The 27,632-nt window shown below is 37.0% G+C and overlaps 1 pseudogene; it reads left to right on the top strand.

Annotated features, from left to right (window-relative positions):
* LOC113099671 (zinc finger transcription factor Trps1-like) overlaps window positions 1-27,632 on the top strand; it is a 103,344-nt pseudogene that overhangs the window by 71,201 nt on the left and 4,511 nt on the right.

Genomic DNA, 27,632 nt, shown 5'->3' on the forward strand with positions numbered 1-27,632 from the left:
GTCAGCTGTAACTCACAGCCACAGCATGCGCATGTGGGCCCGTGCCTTCATAGCTCACAGCTCGCCCATCATTTGTCATCGTACGAGAGCATTTGTATGCTGTACGAGTGCTGCTGTTTTCCCAGCGCAGGGCGTGTGGGAATAGGACATTAATATCAGATGGGTTTACCATGTCTGATACTGGTAAGCCCCCACTTGCAGTGACGCAGTGGTTTCTAAATAGCACTGCTGCAGCCTCACTTCTGAGGGGTTTTTCTTCTCCCTCATCCCCTTCTCAAGCTTGATGAGCTTTGTACTCATGAAGAATATATCACAGAGTTTAAAACAATGAAATTGAAAACTGAAGACTCTTTCTCCTGTGTCTCACTCTCATTTTATATTTATAGTTTATATTCACAGAAAATTTACGAGTAAATTAACGAGTAAAACTTTTGAAAAAACTATTGAAATTCGGTCACTCATATAAAAGAGGCTTAAGTAAGCAAACAAGACTGTTTTTTTTGTATCTTGTTTTTATATTATAGCATATATAGTTCATATTTTGCAATACACACATTTTTATATTAAATATTTTACCTTTTTAAATAACATTTTTGGGAAACAAATATAATTTAGCTAAATACATTTAAAAAAAGTAAAATGTAACTTCATTTGACCTTTAAGGTTGGCTACATCCTTTCTTTCATGCAACCCAAAAGCAGGTATTCCGCAAAGTGCTAGTTGCTCTTTACAAAGAGAGTCATATGTTATTTGGGTTTGGAAACAACACGAGGGTGATTTAACCAATGAGTATTTTCAGTTTCGGGTGAACTATTCCGATAAGATGAAGTGTTACCACTCCTGAGGCACTTTTTAAGAACACGTCTCTTTTATACACAGTTTCGCAGTGTCTGGAAATGTCAAGGTGGCCACCTGCAAGAAGCAGAAAATCCATTTCTTCTCCCCACTCTTGCATGGGCAGTGGCCTCCAGAACAGTTAAATTGATTTTTGAGTTTTCTGCCTCTGCTCTGGCATCTTAGCCATGCTCTGAAGTGATCTGTTGTTGAAACTGGGCGTACCTTTGTCAGAAGCTGGCTGACATCAGCACAAAAGGTATCAGAATTTTGCCAGTGTGGCCTCTGTTGTTGTCAGTGTTTCTTTTGTTTGAAACATCCTTTTAGAGAGGTGAAGATAATCTTTAAAAAACAGCACTACTTCAAAAGTATATATATATAATTATTTTTATTTATTTATTTATTTTTATTTTTTGTCATAATCTCATTGCATTTTGATTTGCTGTCATTTGTGTAGATATGTTGTCTTTATGCTTGAATAGCTTCAAATGTGATTTATCAGATCTGAATTTATAATGCAATACTATTTTGATTTTTGTTGTTGTTGTTAGATTGTTCCTAATGTGTGAAACAAGATAAAGAACTTTTCATTTGTAAAGTGTTTAATGCACTGGAATTATTACATGAATGCATGCTAACGTAATGTAAAAAAGAAAAATTGGGATTTAATTTCCAGCATATAATTATTAAAAATAAATAAATAAATGTGGTTCTTGAACTTTCCAAAGTCAAACCCTGAGATAGCAGATGCTGGGTCATATGATATGTGTAAGGTGTAGAAAAGGCATACTTTCCCCGCATATATCCTACACATGAGCACACACACATAGTGTCAACAAGTAGACCAAACATAATTACTTATGTTACCCAGTCTGTCAAACTCTCTGGAGTAGACACACATGCACGTAATTGCTAACAGTGGATAGCAAATAGGGCAATTGAAAACACACGTCACCTTTGAGTCAAACAAAATAACAGGAATCAAATTAATAAATGGTTAAAGCTATGCATGACTCTTTATTTGTCTTTATAAAATCCCAGTTAAGCCCCACTTCTTCTGTAGACTTTGTCAGATCTGACCAATGATGCACAGGTGTGTGTGTTTCCGTAAGCATTTATAAATACTTGAAGCATCACTCATTCTTGCTGATGTCATGTTGCAAATGTTCTCTTCCTTTAAATACCCATTCAAATTTGTAGAGCAGGTCAGCTCTGGTAATTAAGTATTGAATACTGTTCAGAGAGGCCACACTGACCTTTCACTCAATTATCGATCGAGTTTGGCATTTTGACAGACTCTCGTTACGAAGGTGAATTAGGTCCCGCGAGTCCTGTGAAGACACAAGGGCTCTTACCAGTGACATCAGCAGCAGTGACACCTCAAATGAACTGGTGCCATGTGTTTTGATTGGTACGTTGCCTTCTTGACAGACACCTTTTGTGTAATGTGCATCAGAGACATTCAGACCTTGTGTCCTCTGAAATAGAGCTCATGTCATAAAGGAAATAAAGTAGGCGTTAGGTTAATAAAGCTTGTAAAGTATTTAAGACTATTAGCAGTTTCATTGATCTGACGGAAGAGAATTCTGTATTCCCCATACATAAGCCACTTAGGTTGATGGATCCAACAAGCGATTGCTCAGGAGAAGGACATTTTGGCAGGCAAAGTGAAACTCTTGCCATTGCTTCAAGGATAGGTTTGATGTTTTTCAGGCCAGTCAATAAAGCAACCCGGCATTCGAAATCTTGAATTGCAGTGATTTTTACCAAGGTTAAAGGTCATTTTTAGTCATGATGCAAAGCAAAGTAATTTAGTTCATTAGCTTAACTGTAGGCTGTTTACTGTTGAAAGCTACATAGCAACTTTGCATTTACTTGTTTATTTGTTTTATGTATTCTTATTATCTTTTTCATTTAGTTTAGTTAGATACACATTATTTTCTTCATTATATCATTTAGATTAAATTAGTAACTTTGAACACAGCTCATCTAATCAGAAATATAAAATACAATTTAAAATAATTCTTAATTTCTTGAAAAAACAAACTCATGTAATGTAGTTCATAGTTCTCAGTTTTGGGCTCTATATGGTTGCCAAGCAAAATAGCAACTTTATTTATTATTCTGTATTCATTAATTTATTGATATTGATATTGATTATTTTGTTCATTTTAATTCTGATTACGTTTTTATATTTTTTTTATATATGCAGTTTTTATGCCTGTATACTGTATACAGTTGTATTTTTTTCTGTTAGTTTATTTCATATTCTACAGTTCGAATCAGAAGTAGGAACTATGCATTTTATAATTACACAATTTAATATCTGTAAAGTTCTGTCTAGTAGTAACGTATTGCAATACGTACATTAGCCTAACTGTGCACTGTATACTATATACTTCTATATATTGTCTTGTAGTTTCTGGTGTAGTGAAGTATCTAATTTTGGATTCCCATTTTCATATTGGTTTGCTTAGTGGTGTGTAGCAGAAGTGAATGTCAGTCAGTTTGCTTATTACTTGCATATTGGCTGTTTATCATTACAGTACATATAATTTAAAGCACATAATTATAAAGCACTTATTAATGCATGCACATATTCTAGATCCCCTAACCCTACCCAATATCTAAACATTAAATACTGCAACAACTTACTATCAATAAGCAACTAATTATGAGTTTATTGAGGGAGAACTGTAGAACTCTAGAAAACCATATACCAAAAGAATACTATGTCTGAATTTGTAGTATTCAGAAAACAATAGGTGAAAAGTACACAGATTGCGTCTGACATGCTCAGTCAATGGACACTTTACTATCCCATGAGGCCACAGGAGAAGATTTATGAGTGGCAGCGAAGCGACACAACTGACACTTGGAGGTCATGTGGTAGTAACAATACAGAGGACGCAGTACATCTGCATTTCATTCATGCTACCCATATTCATATTATATAGAATGCACTTTTTAATGGTTGTGAAGTAAGTTTAAATTTAAATGTAGTACATAATTGGACAGTAGGCAATTTCAGATGGACCGTTAGTATATAGTAAATGTGTTTCGTAATCTAAAGTGTTGCCAAAAACTTTTTTCCTATACAAAACTTGTCAAGAAATGGATACTTTCCTAGTGCATGTTTAGATGACATTTAGTTCAGATATTTTCTACCACTTTGCACTGCCAACTGAAATAGTTCAGTAACCCAGTCCCTCTACACACAAATCAAGGGTCATCATATGCATAGGAATTCAATAATTACAGCAGAAATATAGTTCTATAATCAATCATTCTTTTGGTTCAAAGATTCACTGTCATAAGACTTCTGTGAAAAAGAACACTGTGACCCCGCTCTCCACTTCCATCAATTCCCTTCACGGCTGTTTTGATCACTGCCCACGCTAGATAGGCTTCGATCCACTCAGCCAGCGACGCACACTGGGTCAGTCTTAAGCCTGTGCCTGTTTGTTGTAAGCCCTCCAGCGTAGCCCATCTCCATGCATGCAATGAGCTTACTCTCTCCACAGAGTGTGTTCAAGAGCAGAGAAAAAGAACAAAATTGTAATTCATGTATTGATCACAGCTGCTGTGCTCATCTCTATTGGTTTTGGTGTAAGAGAATGGCCATCTCCCATAATACTCATCAGCGACATTCAGCAACCACAGAAAATAGCTTGTGGTCAGGATTTACCTCCTATAAAACATTCAGAACTTCCATCTGTCTCATAAAAAGACTGATCACTCATTTATGCATGTAATAATATGTGATAAAAGCATTCTCAATTTTTACAGCTGTATTTCCATAGCCTTTTTAAACTAGGGAGAAAGTCTGGAGTTCTGAAATTACAGTTTGCATAAAAAATGTATTGTTCAAAAGATCAAGGAGAATTAGATCTATCATGATATAAACCCTTTTATTCTCAAAGTTTGAACCTGTTCAGCTTGAAAGACCTTTTGAATGGAAGTTAAAAAAATATGTATTTTTTATGTCAGCATACAAATAAACTGATATGTGCCATTTGTAAAACATATTTTGTACTTTTATTGTGAACATTTGTTTTGTATTCATGTTAGATTTAATTATACACTAAGGGCAATATCATATATGGGGCAATGCGACGCAAGGTGCAGCACATGTGTGTTTGCTAGTTTCAGTCCCGCGCCGTTCACATTTTCCCATCCAGCACCACGTCGTTTAATTAGCAAATGCATTTGCACCCATTTGTGCGCCCATGGGCATGCTGGTCTAAAAAAGAGGTGTGTTCAGGCGCATCGCTGGCACATTGCTATTTTAAGGAGCTGAAAATAGACTGCACCATAGACCAACTCAAACCTGGTCTAAAGTCTAAAGTCAATAATATTATATTGATATTAATTTTTTGGTTATTTAAAAAGCGCGCTGGTAGAAAATGTGCCTCTGGGCGGGTCCACGGTGCGCATTGACTTTGCTTATAACACACAGGGATGCACATCACACAAACATGGTAAATATTAAAAACAAAAGGATTAAAGTGTAAAAAAAAATATTGTGTAGACATATATATATATATAGAAATTTAATGATGGATAGTCATTTCATGTATTAGAATTAGGCTACCTATATGCAATTCAGCCTATTACTAGTTATAATGATGAACGAAATTGGCTAATTAATTGAACAATCATGCCAAGACACACACATATATATTAACTAACTCATCATGCGGAGCTTTGGTGCATTCCTACTTGTCCTGTAGATGATCGGCTTGCACGCTGTAACTTTAGCGCATGAGCAGATCAGTTTCTTCGCTTGAGAAGCATTCAGCTTTTGCACCAACAAATTACGCCATCTAAATAGCGATCCGCCATGGCGTGAGCGCATCTTACTCTTAAAGGGAATGGGAGATGACACTCTGGTTGGTTTATTGAATGTTACGCCATTACTCATTAAGAGAATAGTGACATCCCATTCCAAAAATGCGCCCCGGCACACAGACCTTTTTTCCGTCGATAACTCAAAGTCGATTTGGACACGCCCTAAGTGCACCTGCACCGTGCGCTTTACACTTTGCATTTAGATCATTAAAATAGGGCCCTAAGGGTGTTACAGTACATATATATTTATCTCTAACTGTCACCAATACAGTCAGTTATAGGCGAACAATCTAGAAGGGAGTGCCCAGTAATGCAATGCTACCAGTCATGACAGGAAAGAGCAGAAGAAGAGGCAATCTACCATAGATATGTATATACATATCTATGTGACCTACTCGCCAACCCAAAACAAGAACGTTGAGCACACAGGGGCTTGAAGAACCGCCTGCTTGTTTTACATCAGCAGTTTGGGAAAGTTACGGGTTCTTGAGATGCTGCATTGCAGTCATTTCCCAAAATGTAATTTGTGTGGAAGTTTTATGAAGTCTGTAAAGAGGAGAAAATACTGTAGCAGGCAGATCAAGCTATCATATCTATCACAGAATATACATTTTAATTGTATATGAAGTGATAGTTTACTCAAAAATTTAATTTTGAGAATTTACTTATGTCATTCCAAATGTATTTTACCCTTATTCTGTGGAACAGAAAAGTCATCATCTTTATTTTTATAGTACTTATAGTGCTTATACAGTATATTTTGTTTTAAAGCAGCTTCACCGTCTTAACCATGAAAGATTTATCCAATATTTTTTACTTTTGAGAGGTCAGTAACTTGATTATTCAGTGCCAGGTTTATGAAAAGGTGCAAACATCAAAGTATATTCAGTGTAATAGATATTGGATTTCATTTACTGAATGAATAAGGGTCAAGTTCTCATCTGTTCTAACATAACTTACACACTGTCGAATATGTGTGTGCTTGACTTTCAGCTCTTCATTCAAATCAAAGTGTTACAAAATGCCTACACACCAAACCCCTTCATCTCCTGCCTCTGGTGCCCATAGATGGGATTTACAGTTGCTACATTAATTAAAAGTCCACAAACAAGCACATTTAAGCCTTTAGAGATGTAATTAAAGGTGCTGTATATACGTTTTTGACTCTACTAAAGCATAAAAATACCATAAAATATTTGCAGATGTTTAAAAAACATGCTAAGTTAACATACTTGTCTATCTGAAAAACAATGCTACACTTTACCCAATTGTATTTTTGCACACCGGGTTGCCAGTTGACAGACACAGCGTATTTCATTTAATGTGTTCCTGTGTCGTCAGACTGGCAACCTGTGTGTGCAGGTGTCCCTCTGAGGAGGAGGGGGCGCATAAAAATAAAATAGTTAATCTAATTTGCTGAAAGTTAATCAACTAAATTAGTTTTTTTTTATATATATATAGCTCAAATAAATTGATTGCAACAACGTACCATTTAACATATTTAGTAAATTTGATGAGTCCGTTTTTTCAGTGTAGTTCAACCACTCTGTGTCAATCATACATACAGCAACTTTAAGAATGGCTTGCGTGAATGCTAGCTAGCAGCAAAGGTCAAAACAGAAAAAGCGATACAGACACAGAAGAAAATTGCTGAATATGTTGTTTCATTGTTAAAGGTGTGAATTGCACCATATGAGAAAGAGATTGGATGAGATATCTTTTAGACATTCAAGTTAGTGTGAAAATTGGAAACAGGTTAGTCATTCAATTTACCTGAGGGCAGATGGGGGCCCTGTAGTTCGAAAGTCTCTTTTAGATGGAATTGGTAATAGACCTTAGCTCTGCTCATGCCCATTAAAAACATTGTGCTCTCTGGATCCTGAGGAACAGTCCAGCACATTGAGGCTGTAACTGTTAGAAATCAGATTGAGCTAGTTTCATTATATCTGTATGAGTTAATGGCCTGTTTCTACAGTTTAGCTGGCATTGCTTTTGTAACTGTTGGTATTCCTGGTGACTCTATACAGAACAATTAAAGTATTTGCCATTCAGAATCCGTAGATTATGTTCCAGTAACTTTTCAGGCATATGACTGATTAAATTTTACTAGTACAGTAAAGGCATAATTGTTAAAAGGAAGGGAACAAATTACACTTTTCATGTCTTCATGTGACTTTTTGAATGTGGAGGTCCAGAATTGTGTCCTAAAATAGATTCTCCTCCTCCACTGCTGGCCTGTTTGGCGGATGCTGGTCTGTGTGACCGGCCTGCTCTGATTAGCTCAGTGGTAGGGAAGAAGCCCAGTGTTGGGAAATGAGCAGAGCTCATCAGGCCAGCGGGGTCAAGGTGAACATTGCCAAGAGGCTGTGACAGACTTCAGAAAAACTTTACTTCCTCATCCTTTACTTCCATATTCTCTTTTCCCCCTTTACTGCTAAATTATTATAAATTTGAATTAATCACATCAGTATATACAGTGGGGGAAATATTTATGTGATCCCCTGCTGATTTTGTAAGTTTGACCACTTACAAAGAAATGAAGTGTAATTTTTATGGGAGGTTTATTTTAACAGATAGAGACAGAATATGAACCAAAAAATCCAGAAAAAAAAGCATTATATAAAGGTTAGAAATTTATTTGCATTTCAGTGAAGAAGTGCATAAGTACCAACCAGAAAGTATTCTGGCTCCCACAGATTGGTTATGTCCCCATGTGAAACACATGTTAGTTGTGGCACTTTAAGAAGTTACTCCTAGTGTCAGCTCATTAGGTGTATAAGACACTTGTTCACACAATCTTTATCTTCCATTCCAACCTCTCCCACCACCACGGGCAAGTTCACAGAGCTGTCAATGGATGTCAGAGACCGGTCCTAATAGCAAGGTATAAATGTTTTATCAGAATATATATGAACTAGCTGTTTTATATATATTTTTTATATTTAACATGTTAGTTTATCAGTATGTTTGAATGTATATTATTTTGATTAGTGGTGCTTCCATAGGCTCTGTCTCATGCATGTACGGTTTAAAACACCAGATAGTTATGAAATAGCCTATGACAAGTACAGAGAGTCTCTCTCTTGCCCCACCCACCAATGCACGATAATATCGTGGATCAGTGATCAGACTGGCGATATGACGACATGAAAAATAACAGCCCTTACCTAATTTTACTACATTAACATTTTCAATTGAGAACCCTAGTAGTTTAATCTATCTTCTCACATTCTAGTGCATATTTTTTTAAAATATGCATAAGTGTGTTTTTTTTGGGAAAAAAAATATTGTGGGCTGGTTTGGCCTCCTCCTATTTCTCCATGCAGTCAGTATGCCAGTATATCTTTGCCATATTCCAACCATTTAGCCCTGGATTTAATCCAACAAAGTGCCATTCATTACCGCAGTGCCTGAAAACTCCCATAATTATCCAAATTCAACACAATGAATTTTACTCAACTAGCTCAAACGTCTCCCACTCTTTAGCAGCTAATTTAGAGAGCTCACTTGTTCAGGGTTGCTAGGCAATTACAACCCATGAAACTGCTCGGGCGCTCTACTTGTGAAGCCGGTCCCATGAATAATACACTTTTCCAAACATTCCACAGTCTAGCTGCGCAATGAACACATCATGTTAGTTTTATCAAAGTGGTTTTACTAAGCTGCACTTTACTGATTCAAACAGACAAGGAGAACTTCTTCTCAATGTTATCAAATAACATTGTTCATTATTAAATGATGTCTGAAATGTTCCTTGTGCTTTTTTGCTCCTTGCACTCTAAAAACTGCTGGGTTGAAAACAACCCAATTTGGGTTATTTTGACAACCCAGCGCTGGGTCAAAAAGGGACGAACCCAGCGCTGGGTTGTTTTAACCCAACCAGTTGGGTTATCATATTTAACCCAGCCTGCTGGGTTGCCTTTTTTATGGTTTAAAATGACTATATTGCAGGGTTTAAAAAAACAGAGCGGGTGTTTTTTTTTATCACTGTATTTCAGAAGGAAAACTACTGTATTTAGAAAATGTTCGATATCATTTCGCATGTGCTTGATAAGGCAGCGTTTGTGAGCTCAGCACCGCTCTGCAGCCGTTACCGGAGAAACCTACCTCTCCCGCTCTTAGCGCCTCCTGCTGGCAGAAAATAAACTCGCAGAGTGCAGCCATGTGGGGAAACAATGCATTTCTACGTTAAAATTAAACCAAATTGAGCTAGGCATTAAACCTACAAATGTTGTTCATTTTAAATATCACTTTTACACACAAACAATAATTACCAAAAGGAAAATATTTATTAAAAACAAGAGAAAAGTCAAAAAGTAACATGTTAGAAGAAATGCAGAAAAGGATGGCATTAACAGCTACAGAGTTCATAAAGCATTGAACATTTGATGAATATAACTTAAGATCAAATTGGACTTTGTTCAATTGTATATATTGTATAAAAATATACGAAAACACATACAATAAATTTACAATTAGTTAGGTTTTTTTCCAACTATTCTGGCATGACAGTACACAAATAAATCACAACATTAACTTTGATATTATAACCTTTAACAGACGCATGTGTGTGTGTGTGAAAGAATGTGAGCAGGTGTATGAATGACAGAGTGTAAACTTTTCTACTAAACAACACAGAAAAAGCATTTAACTTTTTTTTTTTTTACAAATTATACACTTACAGTTTGTTTCATAGTCCATGAATACAGATCATGCATCACGGTCAATTTTCATGATCTCTTTAGCATAACTGATGTAATCATGAAGAAACCCCATCAGCACAGCATGTGACATCTTCTACATCATCCAGGGCAGCGTCCTCCTTTAAAACCAGTGCTGTTTAGGGGAAAGAAGATTCTCCTCTCTGACCAGCATTCATCCCAGTCACCGCCTGTTCTTCATCAGTGGCCTAAGAGAAACAAATTTGAAAAAATTAAACATTTAATTAAACTATCCATTTTCAGGTAGAGGTGTATTCACATCCGTAAGGATAGGTAAACAATCGGTTTTAAAGTTTCAACACTTTGTGCGGTTGTTTAATGTCTCAGTCCACCACAGCGCTCCAGAAGGCTATAATGGCAGCACTAGTGTGAGGGCAGGCGATATTGTTTGAATAAATATTGCTTTCAGAAAGCTTCTTTACTGAAACATTAAAACAGACATGACATTCACATACCTCACAATATTCATGTACATGGAGGGCTGCTCTTCAAACCGTTAGTTCACCAAATAATTAAAATGTTCATAATTTACTCTCCCCATGTTTTTCCAGACTCATACAAACTCTGTTCATTTTTTGGAAAACATATGAATATATTTAATATTCTCTTTTTGTGTCCTCCATTGCTGGTCTGGGAGACCAATATTTTATTTTGAACATGTTTGCTATCATATAATTTAAGATGTATTCATATATAAATATCAGAATTTACTTCTACAATAACTCTATATTTATGAAGCTTGAAAATACTGATTATCTAAACTATAAATAGATTAACAAATATTATGAGAAAACTAAAAATATATTAATTTATGTTGTAAAGACAGACAAAAGTCTTATAAATTTGGAATGACTTGAGGGCAAGTAAATGATTTTTTGTGTGAACTTTACCTCTTAGAGCGCAGACCAAGAATGATGACTCTCCAAATCAGACAAGACAACTCCAAACTTGGTTTGATTTCTGCAATAAAAACACAGACATCAATGGTCTTAATGAAATGAGCACGTAATCACACTGTTGTTGCATCAAAATGTGAAGTAAACTGGCAGGAGACAACAGAAAAATGTATTTTCTAAAAATAACTTACATAAAATCTCAAGGGAATGATGCTCTCCCATGTCTCTTGCTTTTAACATCTACAAAAACAAAAAACAAACATTATTTTACTCTTAGTAAAAAAACAACAACTGATAACATGAAATTATGAAGTTTACTTGCCTTATACGATCTTTCCCTCTCTTCAGAAGAAGCTGAGAAAACCACCTCCTCACACAAGCAGACTTGTGTGTCCTTAACTCCAGTTAGTTTGAGTTCTGCAAAGAGCGACATCAATGGCTTCAATAAAATATTAACATATACATACATACATATATAAAATCACACTGTTTTTGCATCAAAATGTGAAGTTAACAGGCAGGACACAACAGAAACATAAATTTTCTAAAAAAAAAAAAGTAATAATAATTTAACTTACATCAGTCTCAAAAGAATGAAGTTATCTTGTCTCTGGATTTCAACATCTAAAAAAAAAACACACACATTATTTTAGTCTTAGTAAAAATAAAGATAACTTGATGTTATGCTGAAGTTTACTCTCCTTAAACCGTCTGTCCCTCTCTTCAGAAGAACACCTCCTCCTCATCCTCACACAGGTCTGTGACTCCTCACACAAACAGCTTCTGTGTCTTTAACTCTCAGCGCGAGGACAATGAAGACAGGAGCTGGACAAGTCTGAAACATTACATGTAAAACATACTTTTAACAGTTACCACTTCAACAGCCTCAAAATAATTATGCTAGTCTTTACTACACAATGCCGTTTCCTTTAGGAGACAAACATACATTCAGTTTAACCGCGAAAAAAAAGGCAAATTCACATGAGCGTAACCGTGACCATAACCGTCTGTTAACGCCTCAAAGAGAACAGATAATGTAAAATCTTATGTAAATATGACAAAATACATTCACAGACGTTATATTAAAAGTACATCCTCCGTTCAGTAACGTTACATGAGGCAGTTAAGACCTCCGTGTCCGAGGCGAAAACCGCGTCCGTTTTTTTATATAACGTTAAGCTCCTTTGTTTCCGCCTTTCATAAAACCTTCCGCCTTTCATACAACCGGGTAAACAATAAAAGATAACTTTACATTTTGAATATTTAACGTTACTTACCATAGTCTTTCACTCGCTTCTCGCTTCTATCACGCTGAGAAAATGGCGGCTGCTCGCACTGGAGAGACGTACGATTTTGACGTGACGTGCGTGCTCTCCTTCACGTCCGCTTCCTCAACCCACCCCCGCTGGGTTAAAAAAGATAGTTATTTTCAACCCAAACTTGGGTTAAAACATCCCAAAGTCCTATCCAACGGCCTCAACCCAGCAGTTGGGTTGAAAAAACAACCCAGCGTTTTTTAGAGTGTGTGGTTTTCATGTACTTGAACTTAATGCACATCCAAACGTGCCTGTGCTGTAGTGTCAGTCAGGAGCGTTCTGTCTTACTGTAGCTTAGTGTCGATGTATAGTGATTTGAGCTGATGGGCACTGAACTATGGAAGCTCCATGGAGGCTTCATTAGTGTTAGTTGCTGGATGATGGTCCCTTCCTGTGTACTCTGAGTGGGTGAATGATTTCTGGGCAACATGATATAGGATCTCTGTCTGAGCCCCTTGGAGTTAGTCACGCTACTGCTAATTTTAGTTTAGTGGGGCATTGGTTTCCCGCAGCTTATCATTTTTTCATCCAGTTTTTCCTGTCATTTTTGAGTTCATCATCTATCTCCTGCAGAAGTTTGTTTATGTAAAAACCCATGTCAAAGCAACTTTGTGTTAATGCCTTTAAAAAAAAAAATTATGTTTGTTTAATATCTTGTTCAACAGCTTCTCAGTTCTGCAATATCTCTTTTATTTAAAAAAAATATATCTTTTTAGAGTTTTAAATATAATTTTTTTTATAACTCTTGTAAGTTTTAAAAGCTGATGATTACCAAGAGATGAAATTCAGACAAGTAAGAGAACAAATAATAGTAGAGCGTTTGAAGTAATTAAAATACAATCAGCAAAAGGTTCATTTATAAACATTTCTTAAGAAGTTGCCTAGCTGATTTCTTCTAATGTGTCCCATTATACATTGTTGTATAATATAATGATCTGAATGAAAGACCATTTTAAAAATAACTTTGAATGACAAATGCAAAAATTACATGTTGCCGTTAATTATAGTCTGATATTTTCATTCAAATTGTACGCATAAGAGAAAAAAGTCTCCAAAATCATTCCCAAAGTTACTTTTAGATTTAATATAATGTCTTTGGACTACCCTGAAGCCCTAATCCAGGAGCAGCAAGCTGCCTCAACCAGATCTGACCATGTTTATCAAGGTGTCACTATTATATCAGATCCCACGCAGTGACTGCCTACTACACAAAATCTCTCTCTCGTTCTGCTTTCGAGTGGGTACATTTGCCAGACTGTTCTCTGAGGTGGAGCGTATGAGTGTTATCCTTGTGAATTTGATATTTTCTCTGAGCGCAGTAAAATATTGGGTTCTGAGTTACAGGGCAATTATTGGGATGCTCTATGTCTAACATTGAAACTGATATGAGCTGAAAAGCTCTGGTTATATTTTTGAGTATTTTCCAGTTGGCTTAATTGCCCATAAATGGAAAGCAAGAGTTTGTCTGCTTTTGCTAGGTGTGAATACCCCGGTGTGTGTGTGTGTGCAATCATGTGGTTTACTTCTTTTCTGCTTAAGTCATTCTCAACAGTGGCGTTCTCGTAACTTGTTGTTTATTGCAAAGCCACGAACGTACAGCAGCCCACATCTTACTTTAGCAAGCTTATGTGAACTTTACAGCAGAGAAACACTAGTTGAGTGGAAAACAGGCTGTCATTGTGAGTGTACGGTGCGGCTCACATTCAGGTGCTGAGTGTTGTGTAGTATAGACTGTCTCTCTCCCACACTATGCAGCTTCACATGTCTCTGTGTCCTGTGTTTCCCCTCCAGGGCAAGGTGAATTGAGGTTTCTATGTCCTTTCTACACAATATTACAGCACACACTATTAAAGCAAACTGTGCCAGAGTTTTGCTAGTGGCAGTTCCCACAGTCTCTATTTTACGTAGTTTGGAGAAGACAAAATCTGATTATTTGCCCCCGGCCAGAGAACATTTTGAAAATGTTTCATGGTGAAGTCTTATTTACATGATACCTCTCAACTCTTCCATCCATCTGCTGTTTTGCAACAATCATTTGGTTTGAGACCTGGTAAAGGCCAAACTAATTTGCAGCACAGGTCAATGACATGCATGAGTGTTCATGAAATAGGATAAATCTTAGAAAATGTAAATATTCTTTAAAACATGTGCCAAGGTCTTACACCATGTCTACACCAGATGCAACAAAGCGACCGTTGCAAATCATTTGTAGTTTGATTCAGTACATCATAAATGGAACGTGGCATCAGTTTACTGTCGGGGATTTGTTGTGATGCATCCCGCCACATCCAGTGAAAACAGCATCACTGAATATAATGTGTTATATTGTCTTTTGTCACATTGCATCGTGCAGGTCTCGTCCGGTGTAGACACACTGTGTTAGAAATGTGTTCACGTTGGTTTCATAGGCTTTTTAAAATCTTTTCAAGAATTGTAATGACTCTGAAAACAGTGTTATCAAGTAAAAAGTAAAATGTTCTTACACATTGAATACATGACTTTACACCTCTATATTATTAAAATAATAATAATAATAATAATAATAATAATAATAATAAAATAGATTTTTTTATTATTTTATTGCTTTATTTTATTTAAATTATTAATGTATAAATGATTTGGGGAACATTATAACTTGAACTAACGTTTAAACTAAAATGTCTAATTATCAGATTTTTTTTTTTAAATAGACTTATTGGCCTTGACAAACCATCATGAGGGTCTTCTCTATGATATAATTTATGTTTTTTATTTATTTATTTTTAATTCTCACATGTTTTAGCAATCTGGTTACAGCATGTGACTCTTGACAAATTTTAATAAACGGTGAAGCAGTGCCATTTTTAATAAGACATTTCTTAATTTTAAAATTAGCACTGTTGGATCACTTTGACATTTGTGAATTTATTATCAATTATTTTACATTTAAAATTTATTTTAATAATATATATATATATATGTGTATATATATATATATATATATATATATATATATATATATATATATATATATATATATATATATATATATATATATATATCAAAATTAACATGTTCACCATAAAAAGGTGTATTCAAGTTTTTGAATGAATTAATGTATGAATGTAATTCCATTTTTTATATATATTTTTTTAAAAGAAAGAAATAGATGTGTACCAGCATTTAATTCATAGTTTTATCAGAGAACAAGTAGGTCTTTATATATATATATATATATATATATATATATATATATATATATATATATATATATATATATATATATATATATATATATATATGATGAACTTTGAGATTAAAATACTGATCTGAGACCAGTTTTTTTTTATTTTTATTTTTTTTATCTATGTCATCTATAGGAGATGATATTTATGTGTAGATACAAGAAAATGCTTCTAGATTATGAGGCACCCTTTCTATGACTGCCAGTAACCCCATTGGCCTCTTTGACACACGAGCAGGTGTGCCGGTGAAGTCATGCTTGAACATTTTGCTCTTTTTCCTGCCCGTCATTGTCAGTCACTTTAACTATTGTTTCGCGTCAGATGGCCCCATGTTGTGACATCCAGGACAAGTTGACACAAACAGCATTGAAGAGGACCTTATGGAGGTGACAGATGACACATTTAGAGGCCAGCTGTGGTGTATCCGGATTTCCTCTACTGTCACCGAGACAGGATGTGTCCTCGGAACTGTTTCTCTGAAGAGGATAGCACATATCTAAGGAAGACCTAGATAAGGGATACGGGTGTAGTGATAGTGTCAAAAGGCTTAATGCCTTTGTAGCGGTAAGGGGAGACCAGAGCATTGTTCAGCCTCTGGAGTAGATTATTCCTCAATACATAAAGCTGCCTACTATTTGCACAAGAAGGAGGGAGACCTTTGATTTTGCAGTACAATAGTGTACTCTCATGACTATAACCATAAGCCCTCTTGAGTGCAAACGGATATGTGTGCTTCACACTTCCAGATAGAGACCCGTCTGTCTTTGATCATGTCCTCCGATTCAATCTGATTTGGAGAGAAAGCCAAGGCTCAGATAGTCTCGTGTGTCAGTGGGGTACACTGCGGTGCGGTGTGGTGCAGGGCCAGGACAAAGGGGGTTGGATGGGAATTTGGATGGAGATAACAGAAGGGCTGTCTTTGAATGGAAAGCTGAAGCCCATCTCCTTAGAGAGTTTTGGTGGCTTGAAGTGGGAACTGGTTAGCTGTAGCATGTTGACATTTTCCTCCATTTCTGTCTTTCTTTTACTGTAAATGCATCAGGATGATGCCATAATTATCCTTTATGATAAATGTACAGTTGCAACTTGTATATTTAAAATGGGATACTGGCACTAGTTGGCAGTGGCAGTGGTTCTCTCAACCTTTTCGATTTCAAGGCCCCCCTTTGTCTACTATACATACAAAGGCCTGACACTCCTGGTTTCTGTAAATTTCAGAATTCCAGATGTTTTAAGACCTGAATATTCTTATGTAAGTTTTTCCAGTCATTTATGCTTTACTGGAAAATAATTAACCATAAGGATTTTTTTAAATCAAATTTTTACTCAATTTCTACCTGATAAAATATTTTAGAGTTTGGCATAAAAATGTATATTTGTAAAAAAAAAAATAAATAAATAAAAAAAAAAAAGTTTTTATTAATTTACATTACTTTTCCAGGTCTAGAAATCAAATATTAGTGTACCTCATATATCCAGGCTTTCCAAGACAGTTAAAACTCAAAGAAAGAACCAAGAAGAGGTGAATCAAAATAAGAAATATCTTGAGTTTTAGTTTGTTTTACATTAATGTAATGGCTTATGTTAAAGAAGTTATCTTGAGGCCCCTTAAGGGCCCCGGGCCACTGGTTGAGAACCACTGCTATAAGGGATCTCATCTCATATGGACTTTATATTTTTATAAATCTTAAGTTTACAGACTTTCAAAAAATAGAACCATGCGAAATATTAATTGTAGTACAAAAAATTTGACTACTAGCTCGTGCTTTTCAATACGTATAGTTCATAAATAACCTTCTGGTTGACAACTTACTGCATTGTAAGACTTCATCCTGACATGAAGAGCTTGGAGAGCAACGTGAAGAAATGTGAATGTGATTTGGGAATATTACCCTGAACTGTGGCCTCCCAGGTTCTAGGAGAAATGAAGCTTTCACAGAGTATATTAAAGCTTATTTATCAAACTGAATTACATAATTACGACTCAGCAAGAGACTTTGGATTTGCGTAAACCCGGTATAGCATCCACCTAAGATAGGACTTGATGGTTCGATATGTCTGCAATTGTATCCAGATGTTTGCCGACGGCGCTTCAATGGTATTGCCTGAGCCTTGAAAAGTTGATGCAGGATTCCAGAAATTGAAATTGTCAGTAGGGGTTCACCTAATTTCCCCGCAGCTGATTAAATAATTGTTTATTTAATGTAAGAGGCCCCGCGGATTGCCTAAGTGAATTACATGTAATTTCATTTCACCGGCTTTGTGTGTAAATCGCCCCCTTTAAACCAAAGAATCCTTTCTCTTACATCCACACGGCATGCCAAATGCACCATTAGCCGTTATTTTCACATATTACATCTGTGATGGGTGTCAGTCTCCAAGCATCCCTTGCTTCCCCTCATCATTTTAACTGCCTCCGCTTTTAGGCACGATTTTGCTGTCCACCTCACCAAAACTGACTATGGGATTGACGTTGTAGATGCCTGGAAATCTCCCTGCTGGAAATCCAGCTATTATTTTCAACTCTAAAACAGACATTTTTCATAGATGGCGCATTGTCGAGTACCGAAAGTCGACAATGGATGTGAAAACGGTTGCAAAACCTCGAGAGCAGTTGATTATGCTAATAGGTTTAAGACAGAAAGGTGCGATGTTTCTTCCCCGCCTCTTTCACCTGAGACTAGAAGCTTTTAATGGAGAGCTTTATGGGATTGTGGGAGCATGCTCGTTAAATAAATAGATGTAATTAGGTCCTGCCTCTAATTACTTCAGATTCTTCTCACCAGGACCGAATTAGTCCTACTCCCTAAAGCGCATGCGTAATCAATCACGTACAAACAGAATGCACAGGCTACACCCACAGAAAGTGGCAGAGTGCAGCAGGGTCATTCATCACAGCCCGCAATGCAAACAAGAACAGCCATTTTGTTGTTTACTGCGAATACCTCTAACCTTGCGCTACCTGTACGCATACTTTGGTTGTAGCCCCTCGCTGTATGGAAGTAAATGATCCCAAAAAATACCTAATCCAGCCTATTATTTCACCTCATCCTGAGTGTGGATAAAAGGACAGCACAAAAGTTTGTTTTGATTATGATTAGTGGTGTTTTAACCAGTGACAGTGCTGCGTGATAATGCATGGCACCTAGTGAAGGCCGTGACGGATACCAGATAGTGAGAGCAGCGCTGAGAGCAGATACAGTGATAAACTGGAGCAGGCCAGGAAACAGAGAGGACCTGGGATCTCTGAGGCCCCTCTAGCCCGTGGAAAAAAAAAAACAATGCATCACCTCACAGCACGGCCAGACGTGGCAGGCGAGAAAAATCGCCCCACACTTTGGGAAAACAAAGACAATCAGGGCCTTCTCTCATTCGCCTCCCCTCCTTTTCCTTTGGTGAGCAGCTGCAGATAGCAAGTCGAATGTGCATGGGATTTTTCTTTTTTTTCTCTTGCCAACTTGACATTTTTTTGAAGTGTAATGGAGAGAGAAAGAGATAAAAACAAAAATCAGAACCTGGCAAGGCAAGGTACGCATTCGTTTTTACAGATGGCAGACCGGTTTAGTTGATAATTGAAAAGGAAGTCTGGGATTGTGCACCGTTCAGCAGGAGAAGGCTATTTCTGGGGTTTCCTGTGTAATTGACCTAAGACCCGCTCCTCAACACATTCACATATCAACTTGACACTCCCACTTTTATTTGATCCCGCCTCCCTGCTTAAAATGTAATGAACTGTCACTACAGCTTGCTTATTTTGCATAATTTTCCTTTAGATGATTGTTGTGGACTAACTTAGGATTGTTTTTAAAATATATTTACACACACTCTATGGATAGGATAAAAAAAAAAAAGCCTTCTAATTTTTTTTATTGCTTCATTTATTTTCTCCATTGATGAAAATAGAGTCTTCAGGATTGTTTAATTTAAGAGTTTTATCAATTCTAACACTGAAACAGTCATTGTTAGTGGACACCAGAGTCAGATGCAGACTCGATCAGCCTTTCATTCTGATTTAGTATTGGCTCTGAGAGACAGAGCTTTTGATTTATATTGTTTTAAATCCAAAGCTTTTGACTCACTGTATACATAACCATATAAGCTTTCTGGATGGCTGAACAGGAGGCCCAGAGCAAATGAATGATTTGACCAACAAGATAAATTATCAGTTGTGCTCACACTGTGTGTAGGTTGTATGTATATTAACTCTCTGTGGCTGTTGTACAATGACTGCAGGCCAGGCGGAGGGAACACATGTGAGTGATTTGGCTCTGGAACCCAGAAGGCCAGGGAGCGAACTCCACAAAGCTGATGACGGACACTTTGTTTTGCTTGTAACGCTAGAACAGGATAGGAAAGAATAAATCAATCAATCATGTCTAAACTGTCAGGACTAGCATGTGGCCCTCTAAAAACCCCACTGAGATCAGAAAATATATACATTTTCGCTTAAAGGTTGTAAGAAAGCACCGATTCTGACGTAAATGAGCCATAATTCGATTTTGAGATAATCTTCCAGCACGGTATTTGTGATGTATTTATTATATGCCAGATATCTTACAGTCTAAAAGGGACAGTCCAATACTTTTAAGTCATACAGGTTTGGAATTAAAAATGTAATTTGAAGTAACAATTGAATATTTAAAACCATCAACATACCATAATAATGACACAGTACTTTTTTTTGTAAGGGATAAGACTTTGATTTGGATAAGTTTAATGCTTAATGTAAGGAGAGAGTCATTGTTGCTGCAAGGCATTACAAATGTGTTTATGGACCTACAATGAGTGTGCCTACCTTTTTATGTGCACCATAAGAGATCCCTCCCCCTCAGTCTGAAATGCTGCGTGCATCAGAATGATGCTCTGTGGTTGCAAAGGGCAGTTGTCGGTGTGACTTTGCATTTGTTGATAGCTCGTGGAAAACATTGCTCCATCTCATTAAGTTATTGCCATCATTTTTATTCTTTATGGCTGTGCGGGCTACCGTCCCTCATTCTCTTTTCACATTCATTTCCTATGTATGTGTGATTAATGGGAGATGTCGAAGTGTAGAGTGAGCAAGCATCAGAGAAGGTGAGATCATAATTAGTTTAGCTGATGCAGGGCCCCTCCAATGGCGCATCTGGATGGGAAAATTACCCTATAGGAAGCTGGCGGCGCCCCAAAACTTTTTACTGATATGTTGTGAAACACCCGATGAATCAAGTGCCCTTTTCCCTGCCAAAAAAGCTCTAGCAACTCGAAGCCAATATTATGTCTGCAGAAAGCTTTCCATTCTAAATGTATTAGAGCACAATTAGGAGCATTGTAGTTTTCTGGCAGGAGAAATGTGCTCCCTGCTCAAGCCGTCTGAAGTTAGGCTAAATAAATCGTACACATTCTATAGGGCTAAATGAGTTTTGCAGGGACCATAATCGAGATAATTCCTTTGATTTGCCCCGGTTGACTCTCGGGATTCACTCTCGGGTATTTCTGTCCCGTCCCGGGAGATGATTCATGTGGCTATATCTCTCTTCCTTTTTTCCCTACTTGGGTTTATTTTTTCCCTTCTCTCACAGTAGAGTACAATATTTCAAGCTACTAGATATTTTGAGTCCCAGCCATATATTTAAAGGTTCCTGTCATGCATGTGTTGGAGAAGAGACATTTATTGAAAGATCAAAATATTTATTGTCAGGTCGGTGCGGGCCAACCAGTTTGAAGTGGGTGGTGTTGTTGCTGTCACAGCGGTATCTTACAAAGCCTATTAATCACGGGAAGGTTAATTAGTGTATCAGCTTGGTTCTATTAATTGTGCCTCATCCTGGCTTTCTGATTGGACACACTGTGTCCCTCTCCATCAGAGCTGCCATATCCAACAACACCCTGCTGAGTCTTGGGACCTTTTTCTCCTTTTTCCTCTGCCTCTCTTGATTTGTCATTTACATTCACCTCCCATCTCCATGCTGAGCATGAATTTTTTCAGGCTGCTTTTATTTTGACTCATTTTGGCTCTCTTTTTATGATTTCAGAGACGGCGGGGCTCGGGGGTCTTCTGCGCCAACTGTCTAACCACCAAGACCTCGCTGTGGAGGAAGAATGCCAACGGTGGCTACGTGTGCAACGCGTGTGGCCTCTATCAGAAGCTGCACTCGGTAAGGGGGGAAACTAAGAAAACATCAGTGCAAGAAACGGCGAGAACGCCTTGCCGGCCCACCCACAAATCACAGAAACAGAGTTCAAAATGAACAGAGAGGTGACAGCGTAGCAGCCCTGGTTTGATCGCTTTATTTCTGTGCTGTCAGGCGAGGACCCTGGGGGAAGAGCCCTTTTGGCCTTCCTCAGCCCTGCAGCCAGCTAATGGCCCTATGGAAGTAATTTTGCACCAGCTGGGAGCCCCACTTCCCACAGTCCTAACAAACACCTGACCTTAAAACCCGAGACACAATGCCTACTGGCACAACCTTAAAACCCAGTCGAGTGGAGTCTTTCTTTAACATTTATTCAGCTTCATGTTGTTCCAAACATAAATTTCTTCTTATTATAAATCTTTATTTAACCAGGTAAGTCACTTAAGAATTTGTATTTAGATCAACAGCCTGGCGTGAAAAAAGAAGATGTTTAGTAGTATGGCTGCTTTTTTCCAGAAAGTTACAGATGTTTAGTACCCATTCACTTCCGTTGTAAGAAAAAAGCAAATTAGCAAAAATATCTCTTTTTGTGTTCCAAAGCCTTTAAGTCTATGAAAGTCAAAGTTTGGAAGGGTGAAACAATTATGACAGAATTATTCTTCTTCTTTTTTTTTTATTTTTAAACTTTTCCTTTCAAGATTTCCTTGAAAAAATGTCCTTTATGCAAGAGTATAACATTCTGTTGCACTGTTGTATTTAAATATACAAAGATGTTTAGACATCATATAAAAGCTGAATAAATAAGCTTTCCATTGATGTATGGTTTATTAGGATCAGACAATATTTGGCCGAGATACAACTATTGAAAATCTGGCATCTGAGGGTGCAAAAATAAATAAATAAATACTGAGATAATCGCCTTTGAAGTTGTTGAAATTAATTTTAATAAAAAAATCAATAATTTTGACCCATACAATGTTTTTTTTGGCTTTTGCTAAATATATACCCCAGCCACTTTAGACTGCTTTTGTGGTCCATGGTCACATATATGAATGCATAAAGCTGACTATTATATCAATTATTTGGGTAAGTCTGTGTGGACTGTGCACAAAGAAAAGAAACTGATTTCTGTACTCGGTCACTAAATTACTTGATTTGATTAGCTTTTTCGCCTCCGTTCTTTGCTCTCCCAATTAAATTTCCATCTGAATTAGCTATTTTTTCCACATTTGCAGCTGTACCTAAAGCTTAGTGTTCAGCCTCGAAAGTGTTCTGGTGTTCTTCTATTTCCTTTGAAATTGTGTCTGGATAAACATGATGGGTAAACAGACTCGACAACATGTTGAGTAATTAAGCCGGAGTAACAGAAAAAGCATTGTGCTCGGGCCTGTTGCTGGACTTAACGTTGCTTTTGCATTTTAATCTTTGGCGCTCCATGAGAATTGGGTCAAGTCTGTGAGTGTTACGGTTTCTTCCTGACTTGATATGCAATGTTGGAAGCACTCTTTTGCATCGGTGGCCTCGGGGTATCGGGACCAGTGCTTGGGTGGCACAGCCTCGGGAACAGGGGGCTGACTGAATCAGTGTGGTCGGCTGGGGTAAGGCGTTTAGGCACCACAGTGCCTGGACCACAAGAGGCTCTTTCAGGGGCCATGCCACCTGGTGGCTTGAGTCATGCTAACTTGACCCAGCACAGGCCCTCACATCTGGCCGTCTGTCTGCACTGCCTCATCAGAGAGCCTGCAATCAATGGGCGCTTCACAGCCGTGCCTGTGAAATACTGTACGCTCTATTTACTGCCCCACATTAAACACTGTCTGGAGTAAATAAGTTTCCTCATGCTGTAAGTTTTTCTAACTTTGACATTTATGTTGGAGTTTCATCATTCATTGATGCAGCAGCTGTACTGATGCTTGGATCTGTCTTTACTCTGGGCTCCTGGGACAGAAAAGGTGGGGTGGCTATGACTTTTAGGGAAATGGGAACAATTCTTGACAGTTTTACAACTGAGATCACACTGCTATTAAAAGCAGAGGGAAGATGAATTAGATGAGAGTGGAACACAGTGACTTCAATTATTATTCAGCTCTAATCAGACTCACAGGCGATAACTGGTTGCACACGAAAAAAAAATGGGACATATTACAGTTTAAAATTTTGTTCTGTTTTAATACATATTATAAAATGTAATTTATTCCTGTGATGGCAAAGCTGAATTTTCAGCAGTATTTACTCCAGTCTTCATTTGATCAATATAATGTATCCTAGCTGAATAAAAGTATTTGTTTCTTTCAACAAATATCTCAAATGGTAGTGTACAATAATAAAAAGAATAACAATGATACAAATAAAAAGTTCTACAATTTAATAAGTAATTGTATTGCATAACATGTTTACATGTATTGCAACTTTTCTACTGCAAACTGTATCTTGTATTTAGCTTGACTGAGGCATGTTGCGTGACTGGAAAAAAAAGTGTGCAGGAGTCTTTCCAGTGCACAGGCTATACAGAAGTGACATGTAAACCACAGAAAGGTGTGTTTCTTATGTGCTTTATTAACACAGGAAATAATGAATCATGCATTTCAAATTTGATTGTTGATAGCTGACAGAAAATAAGTCACACTTTTCGTCTTGACAACGGCAGAGTTTAAAGTGGCACTATCATTTCAGAACGTTTAATGACGGTTCTGATATTTTTCATGTCATCTGTTATGAGCTTAAACCTATTATTGAGAACTGCTGCCTTTACTCTTCTTGAGCTTATTTATTTACATTTGTGACTAAATCAACCATAAAACCAGTCTTAAGTATAAATTTGAATATCTGGAATCTGAGGGTGCAAAAAAATCTAAATACTGAGAAAATCACCTTCGAAGTTGTCCAAATGAATTCTTAGCAATGCATATTAATAATCAAAAATTAAGTTTTGATATATTTATGGTAGGAAATTTACAAAATATCCCCATGGAAAATTATCTTTTCTTAATATCCTAATGATTTTTGGCATAAAAGAAAAATCTATAATGTTGACCCATGCAATGTGTTTTGGCTATTGCTAAAAATATACCCCAGCGACCTAAGACAATTATTATTTATTTATTTTTTTGGTCCAGAGTCATATTTGTGCAATGGCTTCATACAGTGCTGGTGAAAATGTGTATTTCCCTCAGATTGTATACAAAACTAGCAATAGCATAGATCTGTATTTTATTAGTTCTAGCTCAGTGCTCACCTTTGATGATATTTGATGATTACAGCTGTGTGGTGTGATGAGCTAAAGCCTGTGCTTTCTAGCGGAGGACTAAATGATCATTTAGGCTTTCTTTCAGGGCTTTTTTTTTCTTCTCTGTATACTTTTACTCTAAAGTAGCTTCTGCAATGGACCATCAGGTTGTGTACATGTCACACTCCACTAGAAGCTAATAAACAAGTTGTGGAGACGTCTCTCCGAAGCCCTCGGGATCCTTCGAAATGCTGTCGATTGGCTACAGGATTTGTTTGCCTGATGTTTCTGTTTTTGGTTTCTGCTCTAAGATGCTGAGTCATTTTCGGCAGTTTGATTTCTGAAGCGGAGTAAAGGCTGTGTGGCTGTTTAGTAGAAGATATCTCATAGTCTTTCAGGTTCCTCAGTTTTATAAATAATCGAGTGACTGTTTCACTGATGGTACGCTAACGCAAGCCAGCGGAGACTGTGTCCTTCACGTCAGTCTGGCAGTCAGTTTCCAGTAGTATTTTTATATTTTTAAATAAAACTTTTATATGCTGTACAGAAATCATTTCATAATAGCACCTCATAAAACCACACTGTAGAGAGCCCTAAATGGAGGTCTGGGCTCCTCGTGCCAGAACACATTGCAATAATAAATGTCTCTCAGATTTTATCTTCTAATAATAGGACCGGACATGCGCAGTAGCCATGCGCCAATGCCCGACATAAAACGTGCAGCTGCCTCCGTTTTTTCTGATTCACCATCATGGAACTTTTTATGTGGGATGCAGAAAGAATATGTCATTCGTTCTTCAAAAAGTTCTTGCAGCTTCTGAACTCTGACCACTCATTGGAACAAGAGAAGCCCAAAAGGTAGAAAGAAATATTTGGAATAGCAACCAGATTCGGCACAGGGTTGTTCACAGACAGCACAGTCGAGACAGGCCTTCGAGGCTCCTTTGAGCATTTAATACATTTCATTGTTTAAAAATAAATCTTGCTTGGTTTCACACTTACACATACCTGTAAGTCTTTAGCTGAGGTACTTAAACTGTCAAAACTAGATGAGATTAAATAAATCGGGTACATTACACTACCATATGTTATTACAAAAGAGACTTCTAGAGCTATTTTTCTTTTTGTGCTGGATGCATTTATCATAGAATTTTATTGATTTATTTGAATTTTTTGTGTGTGTGGGGGGGGGGGGTGTATTGTCATGCACATTTAGTGCCAAACATCTTTTATTTGTATTTTTCCTGTCCCTTTTTTGTCATATACATTCCAGTTTAATACATATTTATTATATTTTTCAATCTTTCTTTTCTTTTCTTTTTTTCCTTTTTTGAAGTCTCCCAGAATTAGTGATTAGTGATTAGTGACTAATCACTAATTTTGGCAGACTTCAAAAAAGGAAAAAAGAAAAGAAAGATTGAAAAATATAATAAATATGTATTAAACTGGAATGTATATGACAAAAAAGGGACAGGAACTCTGTATATTCTGGTTTCCTTCATACTATAAAATCCATGTATATTTTATTTTTAAATGAACAGGGATAACCAAACGTATTCCCCCCCTCTAGTCAGTTATTCATTTTGTAGTAGTAAAGTACTGTTGATATAATCAAAGGCTTTGAGACTTCATTGTCTCTTTTCTATGATATTTGAAACATAAAAGTCAAGAACTCATAGCCAACTGATTAATCAAGTGATGTTCATTTTTAAAATAATAATAATAATCATTAGAAAATTACACTGAAGAGATACAAAAAAAATAAATAAAAAAAATAAAGAAGATTGGGAAAGGAAAGAATGCCCTCTGTCTGTGTGTGTAGTGAGGGCCTGACATGGTCCAGCAGTAGAGGGCACTCTTTCTGTTTGTCTGGCTTTCATTCCGGTCCTTTCTTCAGAAAGACAACAGGCCTGACATGTTCCAAAGAGTGATCTCTTGCATTTCAACACCATACATCACAGAACATTAACTAAACTGAAGCAACACAGTAAGATTTGTTTTAGATTTAACTCCAGTTCCCAGTGGGTAAACATTATTGAAATTATGCAACTCCTGTTTCTTGGTCGAGGCGGCTGTGTTTGAACTACGATTTTGCATAAATTATTTTTACCAGCTTTTAAGGGAAAAATGGGTACCAGAGAAATTATAGTTTCTTTTTTTGTCATACTGGAATAATCAGTCTTCCCAAGCCTCCCCATCTTTGAGAGAGCTTGCTTTCCTTAGCCTAGAAACATGACAGTGGATCTGAATGCTACAAAATCAAGTGGCTACCATACATGATTGATTCCTGCGATGTGCCTCTACCTCAAAGTCAACAACTAGTCAAAAGGTGGTAAAGGGGAGTGACATAGTTCTTCTGCCAGTTATCTCTGGGTGAGTCGTGGGTGATCTCTTCATCAAGCAAGGACTTGGAAGAATGTGTCTGACAGTGCAGAAGAAGAGTTGCGTCACCTT

This window comes from Carassius auratus, unplaced genomic scaffold (assembly GCF_003368295.1).
Source record: "Carassius auratus strain Wakin unplaced genomic scaffold, ASM336829v1 scaf_tig00217005, whole genome shotgun sequence".
Classification (NCBI taxonomy): Eukaryota; Metazoa; Chordata; class Actinopteri; order Cypriniformes; family Cyprinidae; genus Carassius; species Carassius auratus.